Source organism: Phyllobates terribilis, unplaced genomic scaffold, assembly GCF_046119375.1.
Source record: "Phyllobates terribilis strain yellow unplaced genomic scaffold, ASM4611937v1 Scaffold_2__4_contigs__length_985480577, whole genome shotgun sequence".
Classification (NCBI taxonomy): Eukaryota; Metazoa; Chordata; class Amphibia; order Anura; family Dendrobatidae; genus Phyllobates; species Phyllobates terribilis.
This window is the reverse complement of record NW_027362762.1, coordinates 886,461,803-886,482,421: the sequence shown is the minus strand read 5'-3', so window position 1 is coordinate 886,482,421 and position 20,619 is coordinate 886,461,803. Positions and strand designations below refer to the sequence as shown.

The 20,619-nt window shown below is 39.8% G+C and overlaps 1 protein-coding gene across 2 annotated transcripts in view; it reads left to right on the top strand.

Moving 5' to 3' along the window:
• The window catches only part of EPHA3 (EPH receptor A3), a 532,047-nt gene that overhangs the window by 122,885 nt on the left and 388,543 nt on the right, over nucleotides 1-20,619 (top strand). The window lies entirely within an intron of this gene.

Sequence of the window (20,619 nt, the reverse complement as noted above, 5' to 3'; positions counted from 1 at the left end):
GTCAAAATCTTATTTTTCTTCCTTTTTGTATTCCATAGAGTGGTATAGTATTGAATAAGCGATGCTTTAGATTATCCCCCCCCCCCCCATCCACCTCAACCTTAATAAAACGTTGGATCCGAATATCATTAATGATACTGGGAAAGCTGATATAGCATTGCATTGATCCTGCAGAGTATTGGAATATCCGTACAATATTGTAATATCCCATGGTCTGTATATGCCATAATTAAGCGTATTTACATCCCCCAGAAATCAAAGATCTCTAGATTTTTTTCTTCTTTATCTTTATGTTAAAAAACTTTAACTAAAGTTACAGGGGTTGTCTGGTCTTGTGACGAAAGTCTGCAGTCACTCTGTGTGTCTGCAGACTTCTGAATATTTACACCACGCGCACCGCATGCTATCTGGATCTTCCGGTGTCGCTTCAGAAAGCATAAGTAGGCGATTTGCATACATGTGGTCACATGCCGACTAGACGTGCTCGGCCTGGCTCAATGTTAAGTGTATTTAGTGAGGCCGGAAACAGTCTAGTCGGAAGATGGCCAGAATTATGCATATTGTGTACTTGTGAGACTCGGGAGAATCCTGACAGTGTGCGGTGCGTGTGCGTAAGGGCTTCAAAATCTGCAGTCGTATCAAGTAACTGCAGACTTTCATCACAAAACTGGACAACCCCTTTAAGGCCTCCATCTAGTCAGCTGATCATAGGATGCTTACATAGCATGCAAAAAAAAGTTTAAAAAATATACAAAAATTAAGGTTTTCAACCCCAAACTATCGACTTTGGGACATAAAGTATTTTGTTGTTCCATACTTCTCAATACTGAAACATTAAAGTTGGGCTTTTGAATTTTACATAAAAGGGGAGTTTTTAGGCAGTTTGGGGAGTTCTGGGGCGATGACCTACTTACCCATTTTCTATCCAAATATTAGCAAATCTAGTTGTATCTTTTATGGTACAGTATGTAAATGGATACAAAGGTGCATATTTATCATTACTGCCTAATTCTTAGGCAGAGGGAACTTAGACGAGACAGATTTAGGATGGGGTCACACCACCGTATTTTCTCATCCAGGTTTGCACAGAATGCAAAAAATACAAACAAAAAAACACAAAATTTGAGCTTGTTTTAAGTTGGTATACATCCAGCACATCAATGCATGTTTCACAATGGCCTTGAATCAGAAAAAAAATTGTGTTTTTTCTTTGTATATTTTGCATTCTGTGCAAACCTTGATGTAGCCTCCCTTCCTAGAGCTGGATAACACATTTAAAGCTTACCTGGGCTGGTGTTCACAGTTTGGGACCCAGTCCTTTGTCTGTCCTTATTCACACAGAGGTCAACTTTGACACATGGTAAGGTCAGTGTAGGACCATCCCGAACGGGTTCACCTTGTCGATGGTAGGATGGCTTATATACTATTTTTGATCAAAACCAGTGTCACTAAGAACCCTATTTTATTTAAATGCACTTGCTTTTTATTTATTTACAGCAGGGTTTTTGTTAATTTTGCTTCTTGTAGTTTTTTTCTGATTCATGGCAATTGCGAACAAGCATTTATGTGCTGCATGTATACCAACTTAAACCAAGCTCAAATTTTGTGTTGTTTTTTTTTATACAGTATAATATACCTAGCTTATGATAAGAAAATATAGGGGTACGTCAGGCATCTCAGGCAGACACTGAATGTCCTCTTCCAGTTTGCCAAATGCTTGGTGACTGTCAATATTACTTAGGAATGTTGAGTAGAAGAATGTTGAAGGCTTGGCTATGGCCATGTCATCCTGACTAGCCACATCTCAGGGCTCATTACGGAAATATTCCACTGTGGAATGCACAACAGTCATAGACTAGAAATAGCTGTGAAATATTCTGCATAATGTCTATCAATGGCAGCGGTTAGTTACTAACTTCAGCTCGTCATGAATGTGATAATTGCAAAACCTTTTTGTAAGAGTCTGTTCACGCTGCCATCATGAGTTTCACGATCCAGGATGTTATCCAGGATGTTTTCTACCAGGCAGAGCATCGCAATAGACTTTCTATTCTACATGTCAGGAACAAAAGAAACGTAGACGGGTTGTCCACAGGATAGGTGATTAGAGATGAGCAAACACCTAGTGTCCGGTGCAGAACTCCGAAAACAAACTTCTCCTGGAAGTTTGTTTTATAGTTCAGGAGTCCGGGAAAGAGAGAGAAATTTTCCGGCTCCAAAGTTTGGATCCCCATCAATGGGGTTCGGGATCAGGTTCAAGTTCTGGTACCTGAGCCGAGCTTTGGAGTAAAGTTCAGTCGGATACCAGAAGCTGAACTTTCACGGGTCCTCTCATCCCTAGTGATAACTTAAAGATCGATAGGCGTCTGAGCCCTTGGACATTCATCAGAATGGGGCACGTTTATCACCGTTATTGAGCTGCTGTACTCTTACTTCCAAATGTCGGACAAGCGGAAGAACTGAGCGTGCAACAGCCCAACAGTGACCTCTGTAATTGCAAAGAAAGGTTTCTGTACCAAATATTAAGTTCTGTGTTTCTATTGTATCAAATACTTATTTCATGCAATAAAATGCACATTAATTATGTAAAAATCATACAATGTGATTTTCTGGTTATTATTTTTAGATTCTGTCTCTTCACAGTTGAAGTGTACCTACGATAAAAAATTACAGACCTCTCCATTCTCTGTAGGTGGGAAAAATCGGCAATGTATCAAAAACTTATTTTCCCCACTGTATGTATATATGTATATATAATGTGAGTGTGTATCTATATCAATGATATATTATGAAACTATTAGAACGAATGGTTACATATGATACCTTATATTAAAAAACCACAGTGAGAATAGTGATAATAAATTGCTATTAACTACTACTAATATATTAATGCTGCTACTCTTTATAGAAAAAAATATATTTTGAAAAGAAAAGCCAAAATACATAATTATTGGAAACACATATATTTCATAGCGATGAATAGGAAAGACCCAGTGGGAAGTAAGATGTGAAGTTTCCCGATTGTTTATGTGACTGTAGAGAGAGTTTAGCCGTTTCGGCTTTAAAACCTCATGTAATCTCATTTGTTGTAATCTTTCTGGCTGTATCAACATGCCAGGGCGGATAATTGGCGCTGTTTCTTCTACTCTATGGAGGTTTCTTAGCCTGTGACATCCTACCTACAAATGAACCTTGATTTGTTTAAAGTAATATCTGATTTACAGAGCTGCCATTGTTATATAAACAGCCCGTAGAGCCTTCTTAAGTGTTCGGGCCGCGGTTACTTCATCATTCACGAGCATTGTCATCACGCACATTTGAGCATGTCAGCACTGAGTTTAAATGACACTTAGGGAACTACCCCTGAGCTTTGTACTAAAGATGGTCTTAATTCTGTCTCGTCGTGCCATTCACACATAACGTCAATGAGAAGACTTTCCACCAGTAGCTACATTAGGATCTTTTTTTTTTATATCAGGACTTTACGACAAGGTGCAACGACTGTAGTATGGTGTTTACCACCTACAAGGAAGCATTGTTAATGTAGCATACGACTGTTTACATGTTTGACATGGGGGTAGTAGTGAAATTATGTGACCACACACAAAGGAGCCTGTATTTACACTGGAGAATCCCGGTGCATGACCTAACATAAAGTTTAACCTAACATCATCATAATACATAAACACGGCCAATTGCAGAGGTCTACGTTACATGGTATTGGAAAGAGAAAATATATAATTACATTCAACATCATATACATATGTTATAGGGAAAGTGCAGAGTATGGTAGTATGTGCCTTGTTCATAGTTATATACAAGGGGTTTGATTTGTTGCAAAACCTGTTCAACCCCTAAAATTGTTCTACTACTCTAGTGTAGAAATAAAGAGAATTTCTTTTGTTGCTGGAAACAGCGCCACTCTTGTCCATGGGAAGTGTCTGGTATTGCAGCTTAGTCCATTCATTGAGCTGAAATCCCAGATGTAACCCAAAAAAGAAAAGGGTGCCGTTTCTGGAAAAACAGACCATTTTACTATACCTGCCAAAAATGACAAAGGAATGATCTCTTGACCTATGTTTGGACGTTGGGATCTGTGGACATGTTGGCATCCAGCCCCTCACCGTGCCGTTTGCCTTTACTAATATTTGTGAAAGAATGGCTCATTCTGTAGAGCTCACTGAATTAGTGTATGGTTCTGTAATTGGAGCCACCAGTGTAACAAGTCAATTTGAGAAGTTTCTTCCCTCCTAAATATTTCATGATCACCTGTGAGTCGTATTATTGAAACTTTTAAGAACCACAGCGACTCAGTCACAAAGTGACAGATGAAGTAGAGTTACAGAGCAGGATCACATAGTACTGAAGCATTTAGTGTATAAAAGTTGCCAATGCTTGGGAGCTTCATGACATGGGTTCCCATAGCCGAGCAGCTGCCTGCAAGCCTTACATCATCATGCACAATGCCAAATATTGGATGATTTGGTATAAAGCCGCCACTTGACTGTCGAGCAGTGGAAACGTATTTTGTAGAGCAACTGATGGGGCTTTGATCCAGGGAGTTAGTCTGATTGCCGTATGGAGCTGGGAAGTAATTTTTCCACTAATATCGAGCTATTAATATCTGACCCATGTTGTTTTTGCCTTCCTCTGGATCAACATGTTAGGCTATAGGTTGAACTCGATGGACTTAACTCTAGCTTCAACCTTAAAACCATGAAACTATGATAACACTTCCCTGTGTGGCATCTGATGAATTGATTCTGGATTCAGTAAACCTCAAGAGAACATCACCCGCCTGACTACAGTGTGCCAACTGTAAAGTTTGGTGGAGGAGGGATAAGCCTATGAGGTTGTGTTTTTAGGCTTGGCCTAGGCAATTTTGCTCCAGTGAGGGAAAATGTTAATGTTTCAGTATACCACAAAATTTTGGGCGATGTCTAACTTTGTGTAAAAAATTTGGGTAAGGTCTTTTTCTGTTCCACATGACTGTGCCCCAGTATACAAAACAAGGTTCATAAATTCATAGTTGGGTGATTTTGGTCTGGAGGAACTTGACTGGCCACCAGAGCCCTGAATGCAACCCCATTGAACAACCTTGGGATGAATTAGAACAGAGAGTCAGGTTTTCTCATCCAACCAGTGTCTGACCTCAAAAATGTTCTTCTAGATGAACGTGCAAAAATTTCCACGGACACACTCAAACATCTTGTATAAATCCTTCACAGAAGAGTGGAAGCTTTTACAGCTGCAAAGGGAGGGTCAACTCCATATTAATAACTATGGATTTAGAATGAGATGTCATTATTGATGGGAGAATCGATTCCCAGGACTCAAGTCTACCATGACATGGTGTGCTCGTCATGGCGCAATGATGATATTGTGCAAGCCTGGCTAATCAAAAGATGAGCCGGGATTGCCAAGAGGTATGGAGATTCATAGGCTTCCCATCCAACAGACGATTTACCTGACCAATGCATTGGAGTCCTGCGAATCGATTTTCACTAGAAGTCATAAACGCTCATGTTGGTGTAATGTGTGGGTGTCCCAATATGTTTGTCAATATAATATACATCCAAAATGGAGCCATAATAAAGTCATGTGCATGGACTCTAGGGCCTTGTGCACATGATTGTGTGTATTATCAACCGGTACATGGTGAACAGAGTGAACCTTTATTTCTAGCCCTACAATGTTATTATTTGTTCTGAATTCTGATGCTTACATTAATAAATTTGCTAAAAAAAAGATCTCATTGTTTCTTTGTTTCTTGTTACAAGCAGTTATTTTTTAAAGAAAAGCTGCAGAATTTTTAATAAACGACTTGTCAGACAATGAATAGTTCAAAGTCGGTGAATTTCTGTTACTGAGATTTCAGGAAATTTTCCATTGAATCCTCTACTGTTGCTTTACAAAAAGAGTCGTCATCTTTGGTGTTCCAGGATAAGCTGAGTTTAAATGACATCTCCATATTTAGAGTTTTCAATAATTACGTATCCACTATTGGGGGGTGGGTGGGGAGGGAGATGTCCACACCCGTTCACTGACACCTGAAACTAAGAGTGAAAACAGCTGCAGGGATAATGAGCATAATGCCGAGATTCCACAGGTCTCAATAGGAAAATGGAGCAGCTTCCACAGTAGAGCTATAGGCACATGTACAGATCATTTATCCTCTAGTCAAATTGACTCCCTCTATAATGTATCTCGTTTTAGAATTGGAAGAATTGTTGGGTTTCACCACATATGTTATAATAATATCAGATAAAGTGTGTATATATATATATATATATATATATATATATATATGCTTTATTACATTGGACTAAATTAAACAAATGGTGGGGTTTAGACCACCCCTTCTTCTTATCTAACCTTTATTAGGATAGCACTTTGGCATACCTGTAAATTAGCTAAATGCAAAACCATAATCCAATGGGTTAACTGGGGACTTGAGGGAGAATTTATCCACAGGACTCCAGGCCATCGGCCATGTCAGTACCCTGTGACCGCTGGACGGGAGCCCTGCAAATTTCTTTACCTCTGAGCATTCCTTCGGCTCCTCTTTTGATTAGCCGGAGTGGCGCGATGCCTTCTTTGTAGCATGACGCACATATCCGCCCACCCGGCTATGCAAAAGAAGAGCTGGAAATGCTGAGAGGTGCAGAAATTTGCAGGGCTCCTGTCCAGCGATCACAGGGTATTGACTTGGCTGATGGACTAGATTCCTGCAAATTATGTGTAGTTTTTAAGAGTTTTTAATTATATGTGTATTTCTTCAATTTTATAAAACTCATAGAACATATAAGGATTTTTCTTTTATGATTCACACACTCTTTTTCTCATTTGATTGTCATAGTCACTCCCAATTTTATTCTTGGAGCAATAAGTCAAAGACCACGTTTTATGAAGAATAAACCTGTGCCTCTGTATACTGTGGGAGAATATAGAAAAAATGTACAAAGAACCAGTGGGTAGTAAAAATTAAAAAAAAAATGTTTATTAAGTTCAAATATATTAAAAATTTAAATACTGTAAACTGGGGTGATGACAATGAGTGACCAAAAGATGGCACCACAATTAAGCAGGCTTCATTATAACATATATAATACAAAATACAAGAAGCAAAGCATATGACAGGGTGTCATGGAGGACATCAGCAGATGTCTTGACCAAATATTAAAGAATAAATTACCTTGGCCTTATATTTGCGGTGCCACTACCCCGACATGCGTTTTGGAAGGCATGCCTTCCTTTGGGGGAGTCTTTAGGATCTTCTCTGTATACTATGTAGTCTTCCAGCAGGAGAGTAACTATAGTAAGTGTAATAATTCCAGTCGCACCCAGGCCATGGAGTATAAGGGGGCCCAAATGGTCCATTTGGCCAACATGAAAAGAGATAGTTAGGAGACCAGTAGAAGATTTTGCATTGATGCCCTTGAGCTTCAAGTTATACCACTATCTCCAAGTCCTCATTTTGGGGAGCCAAATTAAGACTCAGAAACCATCATTTTGTGCTATAATATGATCTTCTCTGTAAGAATTATTTGCATTCTTAAAGCCATCATATACATTAGAGCTGTGATATTTAAACGAACGTCATTAGGAGGCATAGGCTGCAGTCACTGCCGCAGCCTCTGTCTTCACCTTGAAACGAAGTGTCATCAGTGATGTCCATTTCAGGAGCTGGGCTAGTCCCAGCTCTAATGAGCATGTATCAGTTGTCAATTCCGACATATGAGCAGTACGAGCTCCCTTGTCACTATGCAATATTCTTTTCAATGCACAGTGATCGTGCGCTCGCTTACTGGCTCTAATGAGAATTGACAAGCCAGCAAGTGAGCACACTGTCATTTCACATTGTAAGGAGAGAACGAAGTGAGCAGGAAGAGCACAGACTAGCCCAGCCCCTGAAACTGATGTCATTTTCGAAGATAAGGCTGGTCCTTGTTTTCCATGTTCTTTACTTACATTGTGCACTGACAGTGTCCTCTCTTCCCGGCCCATGACACTTCTCATTAAGGCCAACGTGGGAGCGCACTGTCACTATGTATTAAAAACAATATCACACAGTGACAATGGAGCTCATACTGAGCATATGTTGGAATTGACAACTGATTCATGTTTAGTAGAGCAGGGACTAGCCAAGCCCCTGAAATGGATATCACTGATAACGCTTTGTTTCAGGGTGGGGACAGGGGCTGCGACTTCTGCCCCATGACGTCCTGTGTGACTATCCCCGCATGCACTGGAGATTCTCAAATGAAACATCATCAAACAAGTATGTAAAAAAAAAAATAAAGCAGTTAGAGCAAAGAGAGAATGATAGGGAATAAGTAGATTGTAGAGCAGATAGCCATTGAGGATTAAAATCAATATTAGTTTGAGAGCACCCCTTTACCCGAGTCGTGAGTCCATGTGTGTTAAGGTTTGTGAGGAGCAGTTATTGGCTGAAAGCGTGCTTAGCCAACAGGTATATGGGCACATTTAGGAAAAACCACAGATAATGATGATATGTTGAGTAATACCAAGTCACTTTCTCAGCCCTGCTATATTTATTATGCACAAACCTCTTGAACGTGTTAATACAAGATCCTGATGTCTCCATGCAACATAATCATTACATGTGATCTTTATTCTCTGTTTCTCCTTTCCCTTTTTTTCTAATACTTTGTTATAAGATTGATGGCTACATCCCCCAACCTTGTAATCACAATGGATCTCTTCAGAATGAAGCTTTCAATTACTACTTGTCTCTCCTCTCCGGTATAATGCTGTTTTGAAGTGTTTCAGCCTCCAGATTTTCAACGCTAAACATTTCACCCTGAAACACAAGACATGAAGTAATGCCGCACAATGCAAAGTTTTCTAACAACCTCCCGGTAGCCTCGGCCCGTAAGATACATTTGTGTTCTGCGCTATTCTCTCAAATGCTTAGACAATCACTGAACCGTCTTCGAATATTTTAGCTGTCACTAAACAGTTGCTTGGTGCTGCGTGGGTGGCGCGCTGCTGTGTTAAATGAAGTTGATGTTGTTTATAGGGGTTTATAAATAGTGGAATTCATTTACTATGTGAATTATCTGGCGCACACTTACTGCGGAGCGGAGGAGTTGCACCTTGTGGCACATTATATACACAACCTGACCCTGTTGTCAGTCGCTCTTGATCTTCACTTTCTAGCTTGTGGTGCCGTCAAGTGGTCCTCTGTAATGCTGCTAAATCTGTATGGTAAAGGCACGGTAAATTCATCTGTAAAACAAAACTCAATTCTAGTAGAAATGGAGAATGATAGATATAATAAGATTTAGTCCTCATTCACACGGCAGCTTTTTTTTGACGTACGAGAAAGAAGGACCAAGTTTCATCAGTGATTTTTATCAGTTTGGTCCAAGTTTCAACAGTTTTTTCAGTGATGAGAAAAAAAAAGTTTCCCCACCTCCTCCTATCAGTCAGAGGAAAATGGACAGCACACAGACGGCATCCGAGTGCTGTCAGATTTATTTCACTGACCCGTAAACTTGCATTGCCAATTTTGATCTGACACTTGAATCAATGTCTCTGCACTTTTGCACTGACCACTTGGTCCGAAAAAAAAGTCTCAAAAATATAAAAAAACTGACCGTCACTTCCAAAACAGAAAACTGGTGTGTACAGGTGCTTACTAAGAGTAGCCATCTCCATATATAACCAACAAATAAAGTAGCACTGTGTAGCGCTATAGCATGCAAACATGACATTTATAAAATTTGAATACCATTACTGCTCTAGAAAATAGAAAAAACTGAGAAATATTAGCGCAAAAATTGGCCAATTCATCCAGCAGCCACGATAAGGCATTTCTTGTTGCCAGGAACCTACCAATGTGAATCCTCTATAGAGACTAAAGTCTGCATGTGTATGGGAAGGTAAGAACCTGCTGTAATGTGGCTTAGAGGCGGAGTGCTCAGCCAGAAAGCCTATGTATACAAATGTCAAAAAACTGACCGTCACTTCCAAAACAGGTACATGTGTGTACAGGTGCTTACTAAGAGAAGCCATCTCCATATACAGTGGGTACATAAAGTATTCAGACCCCTTTACATTTTTCACTCTTTGTTTCATTGCAGCCATTTGGTAAATTGTAAAAAGATCTTTTTTTTTTTCATTAAAGTACACTCTGCACCCCATCTTGACTGAAAAAAACAGAAATGTAGAAATTTTTGCAAATTTATTAAAAAAGAAAAACTGAAATATCACATGGTCATAAGTATTCAGACCCTTTGCTCAGTATTGAGTAGAAGCACCCTTTTGAGTCTTCTTGGGAATGATGCAGCAAGTTTTTCACACCTGGATTTGGGGTCCTCTGCCATTCTTCCTTGCAGATCCTCTCCACTTCCATCAGGTTGGATGGTAAACGTTGATGGACAGCCATTTTCAGGTCTCTCCAGAGATGCTCAATTGGGTTTAGGTCAGGACTCTGGCTGGGCCTGTCAAGAATGGTCACAGAGTTGTTCTGAAGCCACTCCTTTGTTATTTTAGCTGTGTGCTTAGGGTCATTGTCTTGTTGGAAGGTGAACTTTTGGCCAAGTCTGAGGTCCAGAGCACTCTGGAAGAGGTTTTCATCCAGGATATCTCTGTACTTGGCCGCATTCATGTTTCCTTCAATTGCAACCAGTCGTCCTGTCCTTGCAGCTGAAAAACACCCCCATAGCATGATACTGCCACCACCAAGTTTCACTGTTGGGATTGCATTGGGCAGGTGATGAGCAGTGCCTGGTTTTCTCCACACATACCACTTAGAATTATCACCAAAAAGTTCTATCTTTGTCTCATCAGACCAGAGAAGCCTCTTTCTCATTGTCTGGGAGTCATTCATGTGTTTTTGAGCAAACTCTGTGCATGCTTTCATATGTCTTGCACTGAGGAGAGGCTTCCATCGGGCCACTCTGCCATAAAGGCCCGACTGGTGGGGGGCTGCAGTGATAGTTGACTTTGTGGAACTTTCTCCCATCTCCCTACTGCATCTCTGGAGCTCAGCCGCAGTGATCTTGGGGTTGTTCTTTACTTCTCTCACCAAGGCTCTTCTCCCACGATTGCTCAGTTTGGCTGGACGGCCAGGTCTAGGAAGACTTGTGGTGGTCCCAAGCTTCTTCCATTTAAGGATTATGGAGGCCACTGTGCTCCTAGGAACCTTAAGTAATGCAGAAATTCTTTTATAACTTTGGCCAGATCTGTGCCTTACCACAATTCTGACTCTGAGCTCCTTGGGCAGTTCCTTTGAGCTCATGATTCTCATTTGGTCTGACATGCACTGTGAGCTGTGAGGTCTTATATAGACAGGTGTGTGCCTTTCCAAATCAAGTCCTATCCAATGAAGGAGTAGAACCATCTCAAGAAGGATCACAAGGAAATGGACAGCATGTGACTTAAATATGAGTGTCTGAGCAAAGGGTCTGAATACTTATGACTATGTGATATTTCAGTTTTTCTTTTTTAATAAATTTGCAAAAATTTCTACATTTCTGTTTTTTTTCAGTCAAGATGGGGTGCAGAGTGTACTTTAATGAGAAAAAAAATGAACTTTTTAGAATTTCCCAAATGGCTGCAATGAAGCAAAGAGTGAAAAATTTAAAGGGGTCTGAATACTTTCCGTACCCACTGTATAACTAACAAATAAAATAGCACTCTGCAACGCTAAGTATGCAAACATGAAATATATGAAATTATTTTAATTCAAATTTCATATATTACCTGTTTGCATACTTACCATTGCAGAGTGCTTCTTTATTTGTTGGTCGAAAAAAAAAATCTGACGTGTGACTATCCACGGTATGAGTGATCTCCATGAAAAGAAACAGTTAACACTCGTACGTGAAAAACTGATATCTGAATGAGCCCTTGGGCTGCTTTTATATGGCTGTGAGGACTCATGCACAGTGATACATTATTGTATAGAACTGTTATCTGTTACCAATAGTTTTATTGGGACTAAGGCTTTATTCACAGATAAGTATTTTTGATCAGTATTTTTCATCAGTATTTGTATGCAAAACCAGCAGTGTCTCTAAAACACAGAACAGGGGTAAATTTTTCAATTATAGTTTTTCTTTGTAAGTTTCACTCCTGGTTTTGGCATACGAACACTGATGCAAAATACTGACCAAATCCTGACTTGTGAATAAGCCCTTGAGGTGCATTAAAACTGCCCGATTATCTTTTTCTGATAATCTTGTGGTATAAATAGACTGTGGATCACATGATGGCCAAAAAAAACCCTCATTCTTTGCGTGAAATGAACGTTTGGTTTTGCCCAAACGATCATTGTTCTCAGCAGCACAGGTCTAAAGATTCACACAGAATGATGTGCTGCCGAGAACAATGATCTTTTTGGCAAAACCAAACGTTCATTTCACCCAAAGATTAAGGGTTTTGCCCAAAAGATCATTGTTCTCGCTGTACATCATTCTGTGTGAACCTTTAGACCTGTGCTGCCGAGAAAAATGACTTGCAGCCTTTGTAAACTGAGGAATTATTGCAAACTGTTCAGTGCACATCTAAATCATGGTCAGCCTGTGTAAACAGACTAATTAATATACGCCGATCTGCAAGCAAGTAGCTGATCGGTGGTCATTTAGTGCGGCCGGTTGGCTAGTGTAAACACACTTATGTTACCTCTGTAGGCTTCTGAGTTTACACAAAGGCATATGGATGCACCTATTCATATCTAAATCATCCACTCTACCAACAGAAGCAGTATTGCTTTTAGGGAAGAATACCTCTATAATACACTACTGTATGGATGGACCATATGGCGGCACTGAGTGTAGCGCCTCTTTAGAGGCTCTATGTACACAGTTCTGCCATGTGCCACATTTTGGTAATTCTGTTGAACTGAACTAAGATCGGTAAGATTGATGTAAAAATGTAATGAAATTAACTTTATAATGAAGTTGATTGCCCTCTCCATGTTGAAAACATGATTTTTCGGCCAGACTGAGCATGCTTGTGTACACGGGAGATGAAAAGAATAGCTATCGGCCAAATAAGACAGAGATGTATGGTCGTAGACTTCAATTCCGTAAAATTTTTATAGTAGATACCATGTTTTCTGTGGTTTTATGAATTAGGTGAAAAAGGTTTCCTTCTCCATTTTTAAAAAATATTAGATTGTAGATAATAAAATTAAAAAGTCCAGACTTTAATATAAAAGTATTGATAGATATCATCCATACTCATACGGAAGTTCTTCTAAAAAATGAAATTCAACTTCAATAAATGTTGTGATTTCTATGTTTTATTAATATTTTGTTTTATAAAATATATCTGGATATTGCATTTTCTATCTTGTCTCCTTCTTATCTATATTAAATGTGTGAAAGAGCGCAAGCTGCTTTTGCTTATAAATCTGTTCACTCTGTACATTATAAATCTTCTTTTGAGATTATTTACATGCCCCTTGCTATTATAAATGTCTTGTAATACACAAATATGGCTAAAATACCAGTGAATTAGATTTTCTCACTCCATCATGATTTATTTTCAAAACTCCTCAAAACTTTGAAGCAGCGATAGCATTCACAGCCCATACACAGAGTTCTGCCACTTCCGGTGCACCGCCACCCATTCAAACATCCGATTGGAGCAGTTCTGTGAGTTGGATTTCCACCATTCTGCTATGATTACCTATCCTGAGGGTAGGTCATAACTATTAAAGTCACAAACAACCCCTGTAAAAGAAGTTGTTCAGGATTATTTATTTATTTTCTATTATAGACCTGAAAATTAACAGGCAGATAGTTGGTAACTACCTGCTTGTTCTACCCGGATCCGACTCAGAGTGGTCATCGACCTCTCCTGCTCGCAATTCAGTTGCTCCATATCAAGAAAGCAGCTCTTTCTCTTCTGGGCTGCTCTGTCAACAGGGCATGACTACTGACATAATGATGAAGAACAGCTGGCTCCCCACAGTTAGGCAGCGGGGAGCCAGCTGCCAGCTTGACGTCGACAGCCACAGCCTGTCAACAGAGCAGAAGAGAAGCTGCTGCTCTGTTGATGTTACATCAGCGGTAGCCACTGAATCGGGGGTCAGAATGGTCAATGACTGCTCTGTGGCGGCAGAGATCGGCGCCATGCACAACAGGCAGGTAGTTAACTACTACCCTGTAAAAATAAAAAATAGTCACAGATAATCCTTTTAACTTTGTAGACCTTTGCTCTGTTTAAGGAGGCATACCTAACATAAGTTAGCATTTTCTTGTGCTATAATATCTTCACACTAGAGAGAAGCATTTCCTAAAGATTTGGGCAGCCGCTCATCTATATCCTGCCTCCATAGAATTTACATGTCTGAGTCCAACATTAACAATTAATTTTTTTATAGTATCATAGTTTTTAAGGTTAAAGGTAGACTTAAGTCCATCGAGTTCAACCTATAGTCTAACATGTTAATCCAGACGAAAGCAAAAACCCCATGGGGCAGAGAATTTACTTCCCGACTCCACATATGGCAATCAGACTAGTTCTCTGGATCAACACCCCTTCACAGAATTTGGTACTCATAACCTGTAGCATGATACTGTATTTTCTAACCTATATTCTACTTTTTTCTGTGTTCTCTAGTTTCTTTCTTTGAAAGGTTTGTTTCTTGGACATTATTCACATATGATGGATCTGTTTTATCATTGGCCTCAGTGTCAATGGAGAAATCCACAGAAGTGGCATTCAATGTCAGGCCATGATATAAAAGAGGACTCACCATAGTATTTCACACATTTGTACAAGATTGATTTCATGCTCCCTCGAAATGCACTGAGTCATGTATTTTCACGAGGTGCCCTTGCCCAGATCCTGAAGATGACTGACAGCATAATTAAGTGTTCTTAATTTAAGCATCTATCACCATCCTCCTTCCTCTCCAAAGATATTTATAAAATCCCCGTCATCTGCCCCACCATATCATAAAATACACAAGACACCGTAGACCCTCTGTACAAGTCCTTTGTGATCTTTTATGACTGCATTGTAGACGAGTCTCCCAAATAATTAGATCTCGGGGAATGTTGTGAAAAACACCCTCAAACTTCCTCCGTGGGTTTGCATTTTCTTGCATACTAAGTACGCTTGGTATTTTTTTTTTCACAATCTCCCAAGCTGTGCGTTCCGTAAGGTGTTAATTTATGGTTATCAAACGCATGTGGCAGCTTAATCTCATCACTAGCAAAGCTGTCGGCTCTTTGACTATTTGTAATTATAATTTCAAACACTTAATGCAAAGGATCAAATCAATGTCATACCAGAACACCAGGGGTACCAGGAGGAAAGACAAGTCATGACCTCTTAGATACAGCGGAAAAGATTATACAACTACGTGTAAACTTACAGTGTTGGCTAGTGATGAAACCATTAAGATCGCTACATATGGTGGATATTTTATGTCACCAAATGGGGGAGTCGGAATCACATCATTGAACAGATTGACTTATTTATGTAGCGTAGTTGTTGGAAGCGTGCATGTTTTATTAATATTCCCATAAACATAATGTTTATATTGCACCTATTAATTTTTAAGAGCTTTTCAATTATACTTGGGAAGACTCCACTTAACAGCACCTGGCATGTCATAATGCCAGCTTCTCCCAGTGCTATTAAAATCAACATTACCGATGAGATATTGCCGGTTGGCTCTCTATTATTTGAAGTCATTTGAAAAATGAAACATTGGAATATAATCGTGATTCTACTAAAGTCTCATGCACATGACAAGGCTTTATGCACGGAGAACATATAGGAGCACATGGAGTCTGCGGGGATCAATATGGAACCGTAGGCATTCATTGTTCTGTTGTATGATGCCTCCGTGTAGCTCTATGCCTTAGGTATATGTAATGTGGCGCGGGGTGGTAGCCATGGGCGAGGTACTCGTCTTTCAAGACCCGGCATGCTACATGAGGATGAGGGTCCTGGCTGGATGTGCTGGCTTTGTCTACGGGGGCACTACACCCTTGCCGGCCCCATGATGGTGGTGACTTCGGCTGGCCAGGACCAGATGTTGAACAGTTCAGGTGGAAACATAACTTCACAAATGTATCCTTTACAATTCGGAGCATTTTCACACACAGTGTCTCTACCTCTTCTGGTCTTACTTGTTTCTGCCTCAGGTTCCTCTGTCTTCACCACCACCCAACACAGTACTACAGTCCAATAAGTGAGAGTCCTATACTTCAACACATTGTTCTGAGTTTTTTTTTCCCTAGGGGAGTTAGCTTGTCACTATGGCCTTTACTTAGCTTCTGTGCTTGCTGACGCTTTGAAACTCCCGCCAGGGGCACTCTCTTTATCTCACACTCCCTGTTCCGTCCTGGCCCGTTATTTCTCATGCGAACTCGGGGCCGTACTGTTAGGCGTCTTATCCCAGGATCCATCTCCAATCCATCACTCTGTCCTTTGATCACTTTTCCTTCCTTTGTCCAGATCTCACTAGTGGTAGATGGTGGATGACACTCATCTATTGCAAGTATAAGGCCATGTTCACACTATCAGTATTTGGTCAGTATTTTAGATCAGTATTTGTAAGCAAAAATCAGGAGTGGGTGATAAATACTGAAGTGGTGACGTGTTTCTATTATCCTTTTCCTATGATTCTTCCACTCCTGGTTTTTGCCTTACACATACTGATGTAAAATACTGACCAAATACTGAACGTGTGAACATGGCCTTAGGATTCTCATTTTTCAGAATGTGATGGGAAAAAAAGTGTATAGATGTGTAAATCTTATACAGCCATAGTGGTGAATTAAACAGACACATTTGCATAAGACAGAAATGTGAGACTTAACGCGGAGAAAATTTTTTCACACTTTTGCATATATCTTGTGGATTTTGGCAGGTGCCTCCAGCTATGAAAATTCAAAAGTTATGTCATATTTTACACATTTCTCGTGTTTTAATTAATGTGCAGGATTTGGCAAGGCTTTAATTAATTATGCTCTTTCAATAGATCGGTTGGCTTCTCTGTTTTCTTTATATATCCTATGGGATTGATTTATTATGCTTTCTATTATTCATAGTAACAAATTATAAAAGCACCAGCATCTTCTGCTGCAGGGAAAACACTAATAACTACATACAACATAATGCAGCATTAGAAGATGTATTAAAAAAGTACTCCTAACAAAGTTTTTATCCTTTTAATATATTGCTGTCATAATATTATATGCACTGTGTACTTACAATTGCTCATTTTGCCTTTCTACCCAGATTATCCTTCTCTTTTATCTGCTCTATGAATCAGGAAGTCTCTTTTCCCTCCATGAATCATTCCCCTCTTCAACTCCTGACCCATCTGCTCCCTCCTCCCCCCTGCCAGGGACTTTTGCAGTGACTTATGACTCACGCAAAGGAAAGTAGACCTCCTGTTTCTACATAGCGCTTAGAAGAATTCAGTTAGTGAGTTATTAATCACGTTATGTCATAGACCTAATGGAAAAGAGAATAATTAGCTGGGTAGAAAGGCAAAATGAGCAATTGTAAGTACACAGCACTTCTATGAAAACAATGTCTGGATTTTGCATGTAGTGCTTAGAGAAGTAACCTCTAATTGTGCTGGTAAGGTAGTATATATGGAAAGTGGGCCCTAAAATTTTAAGACTGAAATTGGATTGGACCAGAGTACCAGACGTTCCTAGTGGGTTCAGGCTCTGAAACAATATAAGACCAGTACTCAGTGGGTATAACAATGAAAAATCTTCAACAGGGACAGTGTCTATCAAGCATCTTTATTATTATGTATTTATTATTTATTGCACCATCATATTCCGTAGTGCTTTACACTCTACATTCCCACTCAGTATTTATTTGGAGTGTGGGAGGAAACCAGAGACACCGGAGGAAACCCATGCAAACACTGGGAGAACATACAAACTCCTTGTAGATGTTGTCCTTGGTGGGATTTGAACCCAGGACCCCAGTGCTGTAAAGCAACAGTGCTGACCACTGAGCCACTGTGCTTCCCTTATTTGTATTGTTCTTCTCATATGGGCCAAAGAAATCTTTTGGGTCCCCATAGTATCTAGGGCCCGATAGTTACTGCATTCCCCATAGTTACGCCCCTGTTCCTTCTACAAAAGGGCTATAAAGGTCCAGTAGAGTTGACTTTGAAGGTAATAATTTTCAACTAGGGTTAGTTTCTAAAGTTGCCCATACAATTTTAACTGCTGTTGTCTGACAAAACTCCTGATCCCACCATACATAGAAATGCTCAGTTCTGCTGAGTGTGCATGTTTTATCAATAGGCATAGTGGAGCAGGCTGCCTCTGGTATAATATCTAGAGATGAGCAAACCTTCCAATACTTTTTTCAGATCAAATCATTTGATTTGGCCTGCAGATTCAATCAAGTTAGAATAAAATCGGACCAGATTAAAAGTGCCCCAATTGCTGTTTAAAGACATTTATTATGCTATAGACTCCGCCGTATAATACACAGAGGGGCAGAAAGGGGAAAAAAAATTAAATACATTATCCTCAAATATCCTAATGCCACCTTCACCACTACCGCAGGTCCTCGGTCCTTTGTGCTGGTCCTCCATTCTTCCAATATTCCCTCGCGACGTTGGGGTCAGTGATTGACCTCAAGCACATGAAGGGCAGGGGGAGCCATTATTTTGCTGGATATGTGTGAATTGAATTCCAAAAATGTCCAATTCACCAGAACCATACATTTTTGGGAAATGCGTATTCAATTTGATTGATTATATGGATAGATTTGCTGATTTCTAATATCCTCCACTGCTCTCACTGTAGGAAAACAAGGTTGTCCATGTGTTTCATGGTCAGACATTCAATAGTTAGCATGCAATACTACATTTCCCATGGACAACCCCTTCTTAAATGAAGCAGATAAAATAAAAATATCCATGCTCACTTCCCGGACCTACAGCATTCTATCGATGCTGGCTGTGTCCTTCCAGTGGTCATGTGTGAAGGCTCCTACAGCCTCCACACATTGTCATAACTGGAACATCTCCAGTGAGTATGTGTTTTTTCTTATTTTATCTAGGGCACATAAGCATTTAAAGGGATATTCTCTAGTTTGAAAGTTATCCTGTATCTTTCGGATAGGGGAAAACTTCCCGATCTCTGGGGGTCTGACCGCTGGTGCACCCACCGATCCTGAAAACCAGGACTCTAAAGTTCCCTGTCTGGAGCGTTGGTTCATCTGCTGCTCCAGTCGTTTTAACTGGAGTGCCAAAGATTAGCTGAGGTCAATGCCCAGCAATCTCCGGCGGTGCCATCAAGAATGAACGAAGAGGCAGTGCACATGATCGACCACTGCTCCATTCTTCTGGAACTCTAAAGGCCCATGTTCACAGGATCCTTGGAGGCATCAATACATCTGGGAGGACCTGAACAAGTTTTTGTAGATCCGCTGAAGAAATACCTGGATCAACCAAAGTGAAGAAACTGGAGCTTTAGTGGGTGCGGTCAGATACCCAGAAATTTTAAGTTATCCCCTATTAGACAAATTGATCCACTTGAGAATTCCCCTTTAAGGAAGGGATTGTCCAGTAGTGGACAACCCCCCTAGAGATTTATTCTCAGATTACACATTCATGGCATGTTCATGTGATATGCTATAAATTCCTGATGCCCACCTAACAGGAGAATTATGGTTCAGGGACCAGTTTTACCAATTGGAAGGGTGATTAATATGCCATAAATGTGTATGATGAAAATAGCCTTACAAATATCAATTTTCGATAAAACATAACTATGTCTCTCCTCTGTATAATGTAGTCCATACGAAGGATAGAATTTCTCTCCAGTCTATTTTGTACCAGCCTCTTTGTAAATCCCCGTTCCTTCCTTATCCCCAGTCCACAAATGCTCTGCAAAGAAGCACGTAATTTACTGCGTCTATTTACCACTCGCTCTAGCTTTTATTTTTTAATGCATGCATTAGCAAAAATGAATCCCTTTTGAGGACGTACTTTAAAGAAATCCTCCAACTTAGTCCTCTCGATTACATTTATTAGCTACGAATATTAAACAGCTGGCAAGATATCACTGTATACAAATAAGACGTTTGGGATTTGGAAAGCTGCCATCTTGAACAAAGCCAGCTGCTGGTGTTTCCATCTCTATTCAGCTCCCAGCATTTGTAACTTTCAAATACTTTCCACAACTGTGAATAGAAGACAATAGTCGGGATTTGTTGGAAACTTGTATTTTGTACATTTTTCTTTTTTTTTTTTTTTGCCACAGTACTTTTGTAAGAATGGTCTTTGGCTTTGATTGTGTTACTGATCATTTGGAGATCAGATTATTAGCACCTTTTAAGCCTTTAACCCATTAAAGGTAAATTGTTATCAGAAAGTGACCTATTCTTTAAATCAGTTTTTTGTGTTAAATGTATTTTTTAATTTTTGACAATATTTTTTTCCATATCACAATCTGTAATAAAAATTCAGAATAGAAATATTTCAATTTTCGCTCCTTTCACTGGGGTCTTTTTAGACTCTAACTTCCTGTTGTTTCAGGAAACAACATTAGCCACAGTGGTGTGAACCTGACCTTATTTCTTCTATTGAAGCATCTAATGAGCAAGGTCACTGTGAAGGGAGGAGGAGCACGTTGAGCT